Genomic DNA, 12,895 nt, shown 5'->3' on the forward strand with positions numbered 1-12,895 from the left:
TCAGCAGTGGTTTCCCAGAGAGCCATTTGTGGGCAAGGGGACAAATGAGGGGTATACTGGAAAGAGTACAGGTGGTGACAAGGAGGAAACAAACCAAAAACAATGGCAGGAGATAGAGCTAGAATGTCTGAGGCAGGAGAACTGCCTTTTTCATTAAGAGAAGCCATGGCTGGAAGCTTATGGCAGGGCAGAAAGTGATTATTCAGACATATATACAAATTTTAGTTTTTCTTTTCTATTTGGTGGTTGTTTTTATTTGGGGGCCAGACCCAGTGTTGCTCAGTAGCTACTCCATCCTGGAGCAGGGCGGGGGTGGCTCCTAGCAGTATTGGGTGAGGTGTTCGAGTAGAACCCAGGGCACCAGTTGGAAAGTAGGTGCTGCAATTTTTGGAGCCTTTGAAGACAGAGTGATGTTCACAGGGAAAGTCTAGGTCCATCGAAAGTGGACCTTTAGACCCTAGGAAAGCTGATGCTTGAGGTGCCTACAAACTATGAAGTAATTTGTCCCAGGCATGCAGCCTGTAGGTCCTTTTGGCCAGCTTAGCACTGACCACAGATAGACTTGACTTGATCATGACCTGCTACAGCCAACTTGTGAGTCTGTATGCAGGTGGAGGGGGCAGTTGATGGAAATGCGTGGGTATGAAAGTAAAACATAAGTGCTATAAGAAATGCCTCTACTTGTAAAAGCAAAGAACAAGTCTTTTTTTCCAAATGATTGCTCAGTGAGCTTCATTTTGTAGTCAAGTGGATTGAAGAGGGGTTGGGAGTTTCCAGTGAGGCAGTGAAACATGGTCCTATCACTTTTGAATTGAATCCTGTATCTCTATGTCCCCTTTGTAGAGGGATGATTATCCTTGATGGGGACATTCAAGGAGCACTGGGAAGTTGGAGGGACCCTCACTCTCTTAGCCAGAGGAATGCCAGGGAAGAATCTGGAAGGATCTAGACAGCAAACTTATCCAGGGTAAAATTTTTATTGCTTTATTAAGTAATTAAAAAATCAGCTTCTTTGAAACAACATTTTTCAATGCTACATGCAAGGGAGATAAACCGTATCTTGTTTCAAAATATCATATGTCAATTATTGAGAACCTGAGAGTTGGTGGGTATATGATAATGTGAGGATCAATACCTAAAAAATTGATTTTTTAATTATAATTAGGTATTGCAATTATTCCTATCTACCTGCCTATCTTCTTGACCACTTCTGTAGATACTTGGCAAACTGAGAAATCCTTATCACTAGCTTTTAAATATGCAAGTTTGAGCTTATGAAGTGCAAGGAAAGTCAATTTTATATCTGCCTTTAGTGCCACTTTCAGACTGAAAGCGGCCGTTTTAAAAACCTTTAGGTAAATATTTGAAATATTCTAAAACTGACATTCTGGATGATATTCTGATACCATTTCAATAATGTTTTATAAAATTCAGAGGAAAAATAGAATTAAGTAAATTTGAACTTTCCCTTTTCCGAGGCAGTTAAAGGCCGCACTATTTGCATATTCTAATGTGGGATCACTGTAGCGCTAGGTACACAGCTTCAAAAGAAACTGTCCCTAGCAGGTCCAGGGAGCCCCAGCCATTAACCTTTGGCCTTTCCTCTGTATAAGACAAAAATCAAAGTCTTTTCGTTTCAAAGTGGCTTCTGTGTAACCGCTCAGCGAAATCCATGCTTTCTAGAACTGCCTTTGGAAGCACAATTAGAAGGTTTAAAAAGCAGAAACACAAGCTCTATCCTATTTACACATTTAAAGTAAAGGTCATTCTCAGAAACTGGGCTTCCCACATTTCTCCCCCTGAAATCCCTTAAGATATGTAATACCAACATAAAGGGAATCACAAATCCAGTTTTCAGAAAATGGCATTAAATATAGATTTAAACTTTGACCTTTAGTCCCAAGTGAGAGGACAAAAAATTCTCTTTACAGTGAAGGGCATGTTGCTACTAAGCTTCAATGAGGAGGAGAGAACCTGCCTGATAGTAGCCAGGATTAAGAAGCGCCAATCGATTTACCTCCAATGCAGGTGTGCAGCAAATCCGCTGGGTCCCTGTGTAGCGTGTGATTGGGCCAAGCTCATCTATATTCCGGAGTTTGTAGAAGCAGCTTGTGGGAAACCGGGGTCTTCTTGGCTTGGGGAATTGATGTTGCCCTGGCAATATCTGAGAGGCATTTGGAAGGAGCAGGCATCAGAACTGGGGTGCAGTGTCTCCACCACCACATCGGGGGCATGAGCCAGAATGAGAAATCCAGGGGTAGATAGAGTGACAATTTGGCGAACCGGGAAATCAGGGTGACACAGAGCATTCATATTTTTACATTCCTTATTACCCTGCGCGCCCTTGGTCGGTGCTGCCCACAGCCAAGGCAATGCCCTGCCTCTGCAGCTCAGCTCTGGGCTTCATCACTGAAAAACGGATATGGGGCTGGTTGGGGGAGAAGATGGAGAATGGCAAACAGGCCTTCTCAGATAAAGGGGCTCACAGTTGTGAGTACACCCAGAGGCAGAAGGAATTTTCCTTGGCTGTGGAATTTGCTAGAACAGTTCGTAAGGTAAAGAGATAAACCGGGGGAAGCCCTGGACATGGAGTCCATTTGCTTGGCTCTTAACTAATGGAATGAACCCATGATGACTGGGTAGCCCAATTATTCACCTGCTTGGCTTTGTCAATAGACAGTGACCTTTAATACAAACCTGATTTTAAACCAGGGTCTGCTCAGCAAATGTTTGCTGGTTGAATAAAGGGAAGAAAGAAATTCATTGGGAAGTTATCCAGAATTAAAGTGTAGAGAGGTGTGAAGTGGTGGAATAACTTAAAGTCCCAGTAATTGTTGGCTGCAGAAAGAATAGTAACAAAGACAATAATGGATGTTACAAGTGCCTGGTTGTTTTAACGTTTTATATTCATGAATATTTAGTTGCTTCTTAGCCCCATGTTTATTCTTTTATCTTTTCATTTTGTAGGTGGGGGGGAGGGTAATTATTCAAGGCGGTGCTCAGGGAAGCCTGTGGTGCTGGCTTTCTAATCTGGGACTCCCTCATGCAAAAAATGAAAAAAATGCACTCTCGTCCTTGGAACTCTCTCCTTGACTTTTCATCTTTTCACTCCAGATCTTGGAATACCAGAGAACTGTATTTCCCAGACTCCCTTGCCAGCTTGGTCAGGTGATGTCCTGAAGAAGACTTAACAGTGTAATGGAAAGTTGAAAGAAAACAGAAGGCACACTCGCTTCTTAGGTGCTGGGGCTAGAGGCAGCGCTCAAGCGCTGGAAGACATTTATAGCCCTAAAATGAGGTGGGGGAGTCCAGCACCTGTGAGTTCCTGGGGCTCCTTCCTTCAGTTGCTGTCTCAGCAAAGTGCAGACTCCCAACTTCTACTTTCATGGCAGAAGCTGTGGCCCCAACCCCAAGGGCAGCAGTGAAACCCCTGCAGCCTCATGACAACCAAGCTCATGAGCTATGGGTCCCCCTGCCTTGTACCCCTTTCACTCCTCCCAGTCTCTGCAGAGCCTGCTGCTCCTGGTGGTGTGCCAGCAGCCCTTTCAAAATCACTGACAACCTCTTGTACTGTATCTCTCACAAAATACCCCCTCAGGTTTGGTGGGGAATCTCTCTCTGTTCAAGATCTAACAACAGTGAGCTGTTAGATCTGTACCCCAATTTCACAGATGAAGAGATGATTAGAGGATACTAAATAACTTGTTCCAGGTCATCTGGCAAACTGGCGGTAGAGCAGAGACATAACCCATGTCCTTGATTCTGCTGCTGAATAGCAACTTTGCCACCCTCTTGAACTGATTAATTGAGCCCATTTGAAAGCTCAGTTCTGGGGTCCAATTCTCTTGTGAAGGAGATAATTTAAGGGTCCCCTCTTCTTTAGATGTTTCTTTAGACCTCTATCTCTGTATGTATATCAGACTGGGCACACCCTGTGGTGCTTAGGGGCTACTCCTCACTCTGCACTGGGTGTGCGGCGGGTGGGGTGGGAAGAACTTCCATTATGTGCCTGAGGATTGAACTAAGGTTCATCACATGCAAAGAAGTGCATTCACCCTATTACCATGTCTCTGGCTCCTTGGAACCTTGTTCTTCCCATTTTGACCTAACCCTCATGATGAAACCATAGACTCTAGGACTTTATAGCACACAAAGGATATGTCTCAAGAACAAAAACCCTAAGAGTAGGGTCCTGTGGGAGAATCAGGGAGGTAACTTGCAGTGGGGGTGATGGGGGGGGGAATTGGGAGTGGGTTGCACAGAACTACTACACAGAAGAAGGGGATGTCTGGAGTTTCTGTCTGCAGAGCCCTGAGGGCCTGGACTGGCCTACAGAGAGCAGGTGACTCAGGGCACCAAGGCTGGAAGAAACTGGTTGCCACAAGTGTGGTTCACTTGGAGCAATCAGCAAGTGCTAGTTTAAAAAGGCCAGGAAGCAGGAGATGCTGTAGGACATGTGTTTGCATGTGTGTGTGTGTGGGGGGGGCATAGGGGGACGGAGATGTCAACAGAAAGGGCAGAGACCCAGGGTGCCTGAAGCAGGAGGGAAAACCCAGAAACCCGTCCAGGCATGTGGCTCGGCTGCCTGGGAGCAGAGGGGTCAGGGCAGGCTCTGTGCTTTGAACAGGCTCTTAAAAAAAGTGTCTGTGTGTGTGTTGGGGGGGCGGGGGGATGAATGGGGAGGGGAGTGAGACACACAATGAAGTGGTATGAGGGAGGGAGTGTTTCCCAAGCAAAGCAGCTGTGATCAGATGAATCTCAAGTTCAAGTCCAAACTCAAAATGATTTCTAGGGTGCTGTACGGTGTCCCTTCTTCTAAGTGTCTGAGAGTCACCTCAGTGGCCTCCCCCCAGTGCCTGTGACATGGCTCAGAGGGGAGGTAGCCTCTGCAAGAGATAAGAAGTGTCACCTCCCCACATCCTTCCCAACCCTTCTTATATTTCCTCAGGAACACTCCACCTTCTCCAGCAAGCCCAGATCCCAAGGCTCAGTGGCTCCAGCAAACCAGCAGGTCCAGAATCCCTCCCTCCACCTCAGAACCCAAGTGCCAGGTCCTGTGCCTGCTCCTGTCTCTTCAGCATCAGGCCATGAGTTCAATTCACGCCCCCCTTCCTGCCCCTTATAGCCTTACACTGCCAAGTGTGAACCCCGGCACTGTAACCAAGTGCGAGAGTCCCAAGGCCAACGACCAAAGAAAGGGAAGCACAGGAAAGAGAAACACACCGCTGCCCCAGCCTGTTTCTTTCCAGGCCCCACTGCATCATTATTTTGATACTTGCACTTGTCAGTGGCTTGTTGTGAGTTAGAATATTCCCCTCCCAAAGAGCATTTTTCTTTTAACACTGGCCCGTAGCATTTTATGCCAGGAGTGAGTGATGCAGAATTTGTAGATAACACGACATAGAGCATGTCAGTTGAGAATGTGTTTGAAAATTAAGAATAGATCCTCCTTGTAATCCAGTGATTCCACTTCCTGGCATCTAACCTAAGAGTCAAAAAACACCACTGATTTGAAAAGGTATTTGTGTTCCAGTGCGCATTGCTGCACTACCCACAATAACCCACTTATGGAAATAACCCAAGTGCTCAAGAACAGATGAGTGGATAAAGAAACTCTGGTATATAGACACAATGGAATACTACTCGGCTATAGGAAAAGATGAAATCCTGCAGTTGCTGCAACTTGGAGGGAACTGGAAAGTATAATGCTGAGTGAAATTAGAAAATGCAGACACCAAGTGATTTTACCTGTGCAATATAAAGAAACATAGTACAGAGCTTGACAATAACCAGTAATAACAGACTGTGAGAGTTGGCCTACAGAACTGAGTTTGCTAAGAGAGGGACCTAGATGAGGGTGTGGTGGGAAGCATGGAGACGGAAGTAGAGGGACAATGATATTCTGGTGGAGGGCCTCATTGAACAACATTTTATTCCTGAAACATATCTATGAACAGTATTATAAATAATGGTGCCTACATTAAAATGGACTGGAGCAATAGCACAGCAGTTAGGGTGTTTGCCTTGCACGCAGCCGATCCGGGTTCAATTCCTCCATCCCTCTCAGAGAGCCTGGCAAGCTACCAAGAATATCCCACCTGCCTGGCAGAGCCTGGCGAGTTACCCGTGGTGTTTTTGATATGCCAAAAACAGTAACAATATGCCTCACAATGGAGACATTATTGATGCCTGCTCAAGCAAATTGATGAACAACGGGACCACAATGCGACAGTGCTACATTAAAACAAATTTTTCCTAAAGAATATGTTTTAACTATAGTAGGAAACTAGACTATCGCATCTTATACAGGTAAAGTTGTTTATTTGTTCCAGAGGATGCACAGGTATACACACACAGACTGACTCACCACAACACACATTCGCGCATGCACATGCATGCACACGCGCACACACACACACACACACACACACACACACACACACACACACAGAGGCCGATTTGTCTGTCCAGGACTTGGCTGGCAGCTCTGTGATGTCCCCTCAGACCAAGCCTCCTCCTGGCTCTGCTTCATGCCCATCTTTGCTGGCTGGCTGCTACTTTTTCAAGCACCACAGTTGTGAAGGACCTTTCAAAGCAAGTGGTTGAAGGGATCACCTCTGACATTCCATTGACTGGAACTGAGTGGCTAGTTGGGCTGCCAGGGAGGTGAGGCAGGAGGTTTTCACTGTCATTACTAACAGTCTGGGTGCTGTGAATTAAAAAAAAAAATAGGAATAAAAACAGTGGACTACACTGGGCTGGGTGCTTGAGTGGAGGGCTTATGCCCCAAAGAGAGAATACAGAGTGAAGTGGGGAAGAAGGAAGGGTGGATTGGATGATGCTGCAGGAGTCGGTCCTGGCCACAGTGCCCCATGCCAGCCCATTCCTTATCCCCCAGAGCTTGCGGGAGGGGCTTTAATTTTCTGGTTGTTATTTACTAGGGTCACTCCCAATAGTGTCTGAGTGCCACACTGTTCCCACAATGTTCGAGTTGGCAGTGCTCTCGACACTAGAGCCACATGAGGCCACCATGTTGGGAGGACTGTGCTGGTGCCAGGGTCCAATCCCCCCAGTCCTCAGACTTGTTAGGCTTGTGCTTTGTTACATGAGGCATCTCTTAGCTGCAGGCTGTCCTTTCTACCCCTGCCACCCACACTGCCCACTACAGAGGATGTCCCCTCTGTCCCTCTGTACAGTTAGAATTTATTTCCCCTTTCTTCCCTTATCACCATGTCATCCACTCTAAAGGGCACACTCATTACTCCACCCCAGCGTGTGTAGTTGTCACCAGATGCCATCTTTTCGTGGCATTGCTAATCCAATATTGGCAGTTTTGTATCTGGAGCTCAGATATGGGGATTTGAAAGAAGGCAACAAAATTTGAATGGATTAAAAAATAGAGAAGTGTTTTACTTGTCCAAGTGGCTAAGAGCTTAGAAACGCATGAATTTATAGCCTGGAAATTTGGAGGCTTCTTATTTCTATTATTTATCCCCCTTCAGTAAATGTTGCTCCATGTATGTCTCTTGCTGAGAAGTGGCTAGGGGCTGTGGGCTGCTCTGTCTTTCAAGGGCATCACTATCCAGCACCTCCCCTTTCCCCCCCACACCGTGTGTGCTCCGATGCTACAAATAAATTATTTCCTTTGAATATTTCTGGGTCCATTTTGTGATTTGGGGCAGATAAACACTCTCTTGGGTTCCTACTTCTTGCAAAATGGGGAATCCTACCCATAACAAGGAGGAGAGACTTGGGGGGAGGAAAGCATAGTCCCCAACCTTCCCAAACAACCTTCCTTGGCAAAATTCCCACAGAGTCACACAGGCAGGAAATCGAGTCCAGTAACTTCAATGGAAGGTGGAACTCTAGCGGGAGACAACGGTGCAATTTCCATCTCTTGAAACATTTAAAATGCATCTGATCAAAGAAGGAGAAAATTAACCACAGTGTAGGAAGCTGGCAGGGGCACAGGCAAGATGACCTAATTTGCCTTTCCCATTACTAATTTCAGTAGGAGTTGTCTGTGGGAATTCCACCCTGAAATTCCAAGGCAAGAGCCCGCCATGGGATTCAGAGGACAGCGAGAATGCCAATCAGGGTTGGTGATTTTCCAAGCCTCTGCTGTGGCATCCTTGGGGGCTTTGCATGGAACTCAATTCTCCTCAGATAGATACGTGGGGCCCCATACTTATCTACATAATAACGATGGAGAAGTTTTCCCTTTAGGTCTCAAAGGTTGTGAGTTTGGTCTATCAATGTTGAGGCTATGCAATGAATTCATTACTCACTGAAATAAAAATCAACACAAATATGTCTTTGCCTTAAGAAAAAAAATCCCACACCACTTAGTTGCTTTACTAACCTCTGGATTCAATTAATATTTAACATGGAAGTAAGGTTCTCTTTTTTTTTTCCTTTCAAGCCAGACATTTATTTTTAACAAGGGATGAAATCATCTGAGAACAAAACGGGACATCTGTTACTTTATATCTGTTTATTTTAAGTACTTAAATCTGAGTTTGATTTCACACAATTTTGACATTGTTGCTTCATTAATAATCCTTACGTAATTGCAACCCAGCGATTGCAGCATTCACTTCTCATTAGTGCAGAGTCGACTAGGAAAGCCAGAGTCACCCTGGAATGGGAGAGGCTGTTCCAAGCTGGCCCCAAAGCTGACCCTAAAAAGAGCAGAAAACCACCTCCCCAAAGTGCAAGCAGGAGGGCAGGAGCAGGTGATGGTTTGCTGTCTGCTGTGGCCTCCTCCTGTGTTACAGGAATTGTTGGATCACAATCTCAGAAGTGCCTGGCAGTGAGTTGCAGCAGACTTAGCACTTGACCCACCAGCTCAGCCAACCTGTCTTTGGAGACTTTGGTAGTGTGGATGTGCAGGTTGAATGCTGGGAAGAGGGGAAAACTCAGGGGTACCCTAAGTGGGGAGCTCTATGGCCACTGTGGAGCTGATGGAAGAAAGAGGTGGTTTGACTGGCACCTGTGACTGAGATTCAAGAAGAGGGATTTGAAATAAGGGTAGAAAAAATGTTCATTCATTCATGTATTTATACACTCCCAAATGCCATGAGGTCTTTACCAGACTCTGGGCTGGAAAATAAACAATCCTTCCTCAATCAAAGGTTAATAGATGAGGGTGCTTCTAGGCAAGCCAAAAGAGGGCCCCAAGGGAGATTCAGGTGAGATTTCATGGATTCTCAAGCCAAGTATGAGTTGGGGCCTGAAGGATGAGAAGGATATGGATTTGGAAGAGGCTGTGAAAGATTGGAAGCTCATGCTTGAAAAATGGAAAATGACAGTGGGGAATGAAAGAAGGGATAAGGTGAAAAAAGAGATGGACTCAAACTTGGTCTTCTGAGCTGGGGGTAGGCATTAAATCAAACTGTGCACACAGGAAGTCATTGGTGAATTTAAGTGTGTGATCTGGTGTATATCCTCAAAAGATTGTGCTGACTACACTGGGGCCAGATTACAAGGAGCAAGATGAAGCTGTTGTCACGGTCCAGGTAGGGTCACAGTGGAGATGGTGGGAAAGGGCTCGATTAGGGAAATTTTTAGAGTAAGGCCTGCAGAAAACTCTTATATAAATAGGAAATAAAGAAGGAATTAAGACAATCCTGAGATTTCTGGTTCCAGTATCTGGGTGTTGGTGGTGCATTTATTGATATAGGGGAGCTAGGGTGGGAATGGGGCTGGGATAACCATGTTGTTAGGGTAGGGCTGGGGACAAGAATCAAGTCTTCATCTGAGACCTGGAAGTTTTAAGATATCAGATTATAAATTGAATATTTGAATCTGGCGTTCCTAAAAGAGGTTCAGCTTGGAGATAAAAAAAACCTTGGAGTTGTTAACAAGTAGATGGATCTTAAATCCTTGAGAATGAATGATATTCCTTAGATCATGAATAAAAATGGGTGTTGTACTGGCTAGAAATTCTCCAAGGAAGAGAGAAAGGGACCACACAATACTTTTACCTCACAATATTTTCCAGATATTTTAGGTAAATTTTATGAATAAAGTTACAGATATATTTCATCCCTAAATTCCTTAGTCTTCAAATAATGTCCTAATCTTCCTACTTCGAATAAGTACACCTGGGAAAATGACATTTATGGTTGTCATCTCAGCACCAGGTCTTTGTACTGTATCCAAAACTGCCCATCTATATTCTCTAAATTTATTCTTTTTTTTCATTTTACAGTTTTTAATCAAGTTGTATATAATATAACTTTATTCCTGTATCTTCTCAAGTGTTTCTTCCTTATATTTGCCCTTCTTCTTTCCTGCTTGGCGAGCCTTGGTTTTGCGTTCAAGAATCTTTTTGCAGTCTTAGTTCAGTTTTAGTCTAGTGATCACCACCTTACCGGGGGTGAATGCCCACATGGACAGTTGTGACATTTGCCTTCTCCCGCTGGATTCATTCAATGTAGATAACATATTTATTCTTGTAAGCCTGCACTACTTTGCCAATTTGCTGACCTTTGTAGTGGCCTCTCACAACTTGAACCTCATTGTCCTTCTGGATGGGCATGGATTGCACATTGTACTTCTGTCTCAGCTCTTTGGAAAGAGGGGGGAAGACATAATCTTCCTACAAATGTGAGACGGTGCATTGAAATGTCTCTAAGGTTCTTGCTCTGGTGAGAAGTCACAAAATGATTGAACTTCATTTTGGCAGTTACCACTTCAGCAATGGCCGCCTTTCTCAATTTATTCTTAACAAATCTATATATATCTATATCTATCTATATCTATCTATCTATCTATCTATCTATCTATCTATATATATATATATATATATATAAGGCGTGATTTCAGCCATTCAGCCAAAGACAGCATTCCCTATCTTCTTTCTTACCTGTACAGAGGAATCCTAGAAATTCTCTCCATGGATTCTTCTCCCATTTGACCCCTTACCTCGGCAGGACCTCTGTCTCAGGGCATCCTGTCCTTTGAGCACTTTACATAATGACATTTACTCTTGTTTGAGGCCAGAGTACTGTCATTGCCTATAGTCAGAACTGCAGCAGGTCATTTCCAGAGGTATGGGAGTCCAGGAGGGTCATGTCTGCAGTTAACAAGCCATTGTTAGAGATTGAAAAGCGAACAGCCAGCTTTCATTCAGTTCTACAGTGCCCAGAGTCTGTCAAGGGTAGAGACAATGAATGAGCTTTCCCCGGAGCTTGGAAAGTGATAATGACTGAGGGATTTGGATGACAGAGGCAGTATGGAGTAGGATGAAGGGCCATTTTGCTTGCTGTGGTTATATCAATGTTTCCTCTTCCTGGGGTTGTTTCCACAGGAAATCTGGGGCTGTGGTATTAAAGGCCTGGCCCAGTGTCCTCTCTGCCATTATCAGGTAATCTCTGGGTAAGGACAGTTTGGTCTGTGCACTGGGAGCTCTACTGTCACTGGGGAATGTGTCCTTACCTAATTCCCACCACAAACTTCTTGTAGATTACATGGAACTTAGATGTATAGACGCTTCTATTATTCAAAGAAAATATATATGCCCCAGCGTGCATAGGGTTCAGCCTAGTCCCTTACCGTGTTTTATTTTTCTTAAATCATCTTTTGTAAATTTGCTTGTTTATATCTCTGTACTAGTATTTAAGATTCATGAGACCAGAGTCTTTACCAGTTTGATTCAGTTTACCCAGTTTACCCACAGTATCTAAAAAATGCCTGGTACATAGCAGGCCCTTGATGAATATTGATTTGAAAGATTAATAGTTAAAAACAATTTAGTATAAGGTCACAAACATCTAAGTATTAGCCAAAAGTGTCAAAATAGTCCATAACATTTCTGTTCACTGCCTCCAACAACGCATTTTCTCGTTCCACGAATGTCAACAAGGAAAAAGGGATGGAAAAATGAAAGAGAAGGAAGGAAGGAAGGAAGGAAGGAAGGAAGGAAGGAAGGAAGGAAGGAAGGAAGGAAGGAAGGAAGGAAGGAAGGAAGGAAGGAAGGAAGGAAAGAGATTGTTAACAGCAGATAAATACAGAAAGCATCAGAGCGCACTAGAGGGAGCTGTGTTCTGAGCAAAATGGAGACCCTAGGCTGGTTTCAGGGTGGGGCCCGGGAAGATTGCATTCCTCTAAAGCAAGAAACCTCAAGGAACTGTAGCTTTTGATCAGCAGCTTATTCCAGGCTGGCTGAGAGGTCTGGGGAGGACATTCAGGCGCTCTGAAATACAGCGATAATCAAGAGAAAGAGGGAGTATTAAATTGAGGATGGAGAGCAATATACTCAGGTTAATGGAAGCACTAGCAATATTAAATGAAATTGCTCTACCACTTCTTCATAAGACGGCACTGGGGAGCCTGCTCTTTGCATAAGCAGGGAGGGTCCTGGGATTTAGCGGGAGGGCAGAGGAGTTGGGGAATCAGTCATGCAGCAACCATTACAGTTCATGGGAGCCCAGCTCACAAGCCCTCAGCGCACCTGCCGCATATTTACTCGGGCCCACACAGCAGCCAGGCAAATTTGGGCAGGATTTCAAGGGAGCCTGGAGTCAGGGGAGCCTGCTTTAGTCCAATTAAATGAAGCAGTATCAGGTGGAAAGTAATTCTGAGTATTCACCATTATAGGGAGTTTTGTGTTTAAGCCCCTCTGTGGACCTACTTTTAATGAAGAACTAAACTGCAGGGTCTGGATGTGGGCAGGAGGAACTGCTCCAACTCACAGAGCTGAATCTCTCCCTGAGGTAGAAAGACAAGGGCCTGCAAGTCTCCTCAGGGCTTTGTCTTCTGGCTCCCCCAGGTACTCCCACCTGCCCCCCCTACTCACCCCCACCCAAGAAACCTGTGTGGTCATGCCACTTCTGCTTTGTAAAAATAACAGGAAACTTCACCTGGCCCAGAAGTGCCAAGAACATGTATC

Source organism: Sorex araneus, chromosome 1 (assembly GCF_027595985.1).
Source record: "Sorex araneus isolate mSorAra2 chromosome 1, mSorAra2.pri, whole genome shotgun sequence".
NCBI classification, from domain to species: domain Eukaryota; kingdom Metazoa; phylum Chordata; class Mammalia; order Eulipotyphla; family Soricidae; genus Sorex; species Sorex araneus.